The sequence below is a fragment of the Bidens hawaiensis genome, unplaced genomic scaffold (assembly GCF_021521415.1).
Source record: "Bidens hawaiensis isolate Kalapana, Puna unplaced genomic scaffold, B.hawaiensis_p1.1 tig00053463_1, whole genome shotgun sequence".
Taxonomy (NCBI): domain Eukaryota; kingdom Viridiplantae; phylum Streptophyta; class Magnoliopsida; order Asterales; family Asteraceae; genus Bidens; species Bidens hawaiensis.
Window position 1 is genome coordinate 63,346 of NW_027499642.1, and position 5,509 is coordinate 68,854.

Here is a 5,509-nt window from a genome sequence, read left to right on the forward strand (position 1 = left end):
TGTGCAATGTGTTTGAAAATTCCAAAAAAACTTAAATTCCGTGCACCACAACGCATCCTATGTGCAATGCGTTTGAAAATTCCAAACGAGCAGAGCACAAAAGACCCACGATGTGGGATGGACAGGGCGGATCTACGTACATGATTGCGGGTTTATGAGAACCCACTGAGTTTCGGATACATAGAATGCCTATATAAAATATGACAGTGAACCCATATGTAAATTATGAGTTAGCCTATAGACAAAGTGGTAATATGGTATAGTGGTAAGCTCCTTACCTTCTTATTCTGCTTTGAAGAACTTAGTCTATGCATATGATTTTTCTGAATGCAACTTAAATCATTGAATTCCATATTACAGTTGAAGTCAATATATTTTCATCATAGACAGTATATGACATGCTAAAATAAATTATGACCCTTTCCATTTTTTAATTAATAATTGTTATCGGCTTAATAATAAAAATCAGCATTTTAACCTGTAAAAGTCTCCGATGAAATGTGCTACGTGGTTATGAATACTAAGAGATATTATGTGTTTTTTAATTTCTAATAAGGATGTTTGTTTTTTGTTATTGTGTATTTTTGTTATGTGGTAATCCTTAACTGACCCACCACGAATTGTCGAAGCGATCCGAATCGTCGAGCCAACCCGAACAGTGAACCCACCGAAAAAAATTCCTAGATCCGCCACTGAGGATGGAGTCAGCATACGGACACACGAGATTTAAAACCTCATTTGGATGAGTTGCCGCCGCCCGGGGGGGGGGGGGGGGGGTGGCTCTTATCAAAGTAAAATATTAAATTTTCAGATTCTAAACCTCTTTAAAATGGTAACTTTAAAAAAAATTGTTTTTTTTTTAAATAATTTTAGCCTTTAACAACTCTTTTTTCTAATTTTCTTTACAATTTTTCAAATTTTAATTTTATAAATTAGGATCAACAATACCTACATACTTCACACCAACAATATAATGTCTCTCAAAAAATGAATGATAGCACTCTCTTTCAACAATTGTTATGAATGATCAACAAACTTAAGACAAATGACACATTTTCTATTTAATCATGACATTAACATACTAATGAGACCCCACACACATGAGTTCAGAGTGACTAACGACACACTTAACGTTATGTGAAGAAATGAAGAAATGATCTAACATGTCTTCATCTCTATTTTTATTTATGCATGCTTTATTTTTTGTTTACGTACATTATTATTTTTAGTTTTCTACTTTTAATTTTATTTAATTCTATTTTATTTCTATCATATATATATATATATATATTGGGTTAGGTTAGAATAAAAATCCACTTGAGTTGTGAAAACTCTATAAACTTATTCTCAACCACATGTTTTTAATTAAAGATTAAATCTTGTGGTCCACAATTAAAGTTAATAAAAAATGTAAAAGTTTATTTACATTTTCTCTCTTCTGAAAACATATATAAAAATTACTAAAAAAATGTAAAAAAAATAGCAAAACATTTTTTTTTATGTTTTCGATATTTTGTATTAAATGTAACAACATATATTACATGTAACAAAAAAAAACGATGTTACATAGGGTTTTCATGGGTTTTCACAACTCAAGAGGGTTTTCAAACTATACTTCTGCTACACACACTAGGTTTTATCCCCCGTATTACGGGGGTTATTTTACATTTTTCGTTTTTTAATATTTAATTTTTGAATTTTAAATTTCTTTATTTTAAAAAAGTTAATAAAATGATTAGGCCATGTTTGGATTCCTTATTTGCACCTCCTTTTGACTTATATAAGTTGTTTTTGATAAGTTACTCCCTCCAAACTTATCAAAACCTCTTTTTTCTTCTTTAAAAACTTAAAAAAAGTCACATTATCTAACACCTTTTAACTTATAAAAGTTAATAAGTTACAAGAAGAAAAAAATAAGGAATCCCAAACACCCCATTATAGATTTATAGTTTGATGATGAAAGGGTTTCACAAATAAATAATATGCTATAACCCATTTAAAAACTATCTGGATTTGGTGATCCATGACCCGCTTATTTTTTTTTACTATAAAATTGTTTTAATTATAAATAATATCTTTTTTTTAAATTGGATATTAATTTTTTGTATATCCCTATTTTATAGTATTTTCACATCAAATATTTGGTAAGATTAATTTTTAATTTAATGAGATGTTACAACCCATTTAAGAGCTATCTGGTTTTGGTAAGACTCATACCCATGAATTTGGGTTAAATCAATGAAAGGCCTCCATTTAAAAATCAAGCAATCTGGTGGCTTCCATAAAAACGGGAGCGATCAAATCGCGACACATAGGATTTTAGGGGTTTCGTTTATATATATTATAGATATAAAGTTATAAAATAAAAATATTATAAACGTAATTTGGCTTATATAAATTAATAGTAAAACTAGTTGATGTGGTGTTCATAAAAAGATGTAGCGTTGTAAAAGGAAAACGCACTACCGACTTATTACTTTTCATTGTTTTATGCCCTGAACAAAAGTTGGAAAGGCTTAGGCGAGTTTTCATTTGGGGTGGGATGAAGGACAGAGATAAAATTAGTTGGGTCGCTGGGAATAAGGTTTTTGCCCCGCAAAAGTTCGGTGGAGTCGGGGTTGGGATCGTTGAAAGATGCTAATTTAGTAATGCAAGCAAAATGGTGGTGGCGGTTTAAGGGAGAAAAACGAGGACTATGGCGTAAAATCATTTGGTCCATTCATCACACATCTCGGTCATGGCATGCGATCCCGTCTAGGCTTTCGGAGACCGGACCTTGGAAGTTTATTGTAAAGACGTCTGCTGAATTGTCTTTGGCAGGTGTTGATCTTGATTCGAATATCAACTTTATGGTTTGAAATGGAGAAGAAACATCATTCTGGTTGGATCTATGGATTGAAAATGAACCTTTTTACTCCCGGTTTCCGCGATTATTCGCGTTGGAGATGGAAAAGAGCTGCACGATTGTGGCTTTGTTACTCATGGAGTTTAATTTTATACGTGGACAGTGGGGTTGGTCACGATATCCCGAATCATTACAGGAGGTGGAAGAATTCTAGCAGCTGCTTCGAGTATGTCAAACTGTGGTCTTAGCAACGAGCAATGACAAATTATGGTGGGATGTAGACGAAGCGGGATCGTTTAATGTTAAGAGTATCAAGTTGCACCTGGCAAACGAGTGTGGTACATTGCGAGTTCGTGTTTAAGTGGAATAATTAGGTACCCAAAAAGGTTAATTTGGTGGCTTGGAGAGCGAAATTGGATCGCTTACCTACACGGGTCACGTTGGAAACCCGTATATTATCGCTCGCTTAAATTTGCGGGGATCCTATCGAATCGACGGGACATATATTTATCTTGTGTGTTCTTGCACAAGAGGTATGGTAGGCTATCTTCGGTTGGTGTTGGGTCCCTGCGATATATGCTTATCGAGTTTGGGATATCCTCGAGGTGTATAAGTTCTCCTCTTTACAGAAGAAAAAGGCTAAAGTTTTTTATGCTATAGTGTTGATTTCGATGCGGAGGTTATGGAAGGTCTGAAACGAGATGATTCATGACGGGGCGATTACTCGGTTACTAACGTGGTAGAAGAGACCAAGGTATTGAGCTTCCTTTGGGTAAGAAATAGATCGAAACTAGATTACGTAACATGGGAGGAGTGGAAGTCTTTTACTTTTTGGGCGCATTCGTTTCACAGAATGGAATGGAATTGGAATTGGAATTTGCATAGGATTTGGAATCTGAACATTCCAATAGGAATTGAAATTTGAAGGAATTGAAATCCAATTCCTATCTTGATATGTTCGTTTGACACATGAATTGGAATCGTTTTTGGAAGGATTTAGAATCCCGGAATTTGAAGGAATCAAATTTCAATTCCAATTCCTTGATAACCGAACACACCAAAATGGAATTAAGATTCCAATTCCAACGAAACGAACACGCCATGTCATGGGATTTTAATTCCAATTCCTTTGAATTCACACGAATTCTGTGAAACGAGCGCGCCCTTAGTATTCAAGGGGATTGATGTATTATGGAGGGGAAAGTGGGTTGTTAAAATGAAACTGGTAATCTGTATGTTTTGGTGGTCTGTATGTTTTGGCTAGCTTCTGGCTACTGTGTGGAATGAAATATTTGTTAGTCTTTCAAAAATAAAAAAAAGAAGGAAGTTTGGAATCGCTAATACGACGATTTGTGAATGTTTGATACTGTAAAGTAATCTAATCGAATATGAGAAATCGGGGTAAATGGATCAAAATAATATAGAAATGAGATACACTACAATGCAATAAATATATACTCAAAGTCTAATATCTTAATATAGATGTGCTAAATGGATTGTAAATCCGGTCAACCACAAGAATCTCAACTCGATACTTTTTAGTTTAACTTGAATATGACATGCTTAATCTAAATTTATTTATTTCATATATTAACACTCAAAAACTCTAAATTAAAAAAAAAAGTATACAAGTTTGCATTTATACAATGAGTCACATAAATTAATTGACAAATTGTTGTACTTGAAAGGAGTTGATGAATAAACAAACCCAAATCAAATGATGAATTTAAAGTGTTTTAACTGTTTTGGAGAAGAAAAACTTATTCTGGTGAAAAGAATTGAGACTTGATATTACACAAAAAGCTTGTGGCTGCTGGGATTCGAGCCCAGGTCTCCACGGCCACAACGTGGAATTCTTACCACTAAACTACAGCCACATTTGTGTTCTGTTTTCACATGTACACCTAGAAAACATCTGTAATCGACTCTGGCACGAGGTTACAAACCAACCAGCCTTCTGGTAACATATAATACAGATTGTACTTTTAACTCTTGCAATTCATGTTGTTTATCTAGCTCATTATTTTAAATATAGATTTGGAATTGGACTAAAACGAGTGATATATGAATATGGGACATACATTAAAGTTGGATCAAAATATCAAATTACAAGCTTACATATCATGATACTTCTAACCACCAAAGTGTAGTCACATTGTTGTCATTATGTCATCTTCACCGAACTCTTGGTAACAATCTGGGCTATTGACTCTCTCACGCAACTATACCATGATTTATAATTTGTATAACTGGTTATAATCAAACAGCTTTGGTATATCTTTAATTTTGATAAAATTATGTTTATAGTTTTGAGTAGAAAATAACCCTATTTGTAATCTTTTCATTTTGGCTCCCTAATTCAAAAAATTGTGATAACCTTTCTCAAGATCTAAATTGTTTATTCAGGAATATTTGATTAAAGTTATAACTTTTAACACGGTACTTGATAGGACTTAGCAATTCACTTTGGTAGTTATGATCCAGCTCTAAAATTAAATATAGATTTATAAATGAAGTATAATTATTGATGAATGTGACACATATGTGATTAAAATTAATATGCTAATGTAACATTCAGCTTTGAACATTAATACCAAATATATAATTTATACCCAGAGTTATCATTCTGCTAAGTGTTAACTACCGTACTAATATTTCACTCTT

At 33.0% G+C, this 5,509-nt stretch overlaps 1 non-coding gene across 1 annotated transcript; it reads right to left on the minus strand.

Annotated features, from left to right (window-relative positions):
• Positions 1–4,650: 4,650 nt before the first annotated feature.
• TRNAH-GUG (transfer RNA histidin (anticodon GUG)) lies at positions 4,651–4,722 on the minus strand. Its single transcript has one exon. It is a non-coding gene; the product is annotated as a tRNA-His (tRNA).
• Positions 4,723–5,509: the final 787 nt, after the last annotated feature.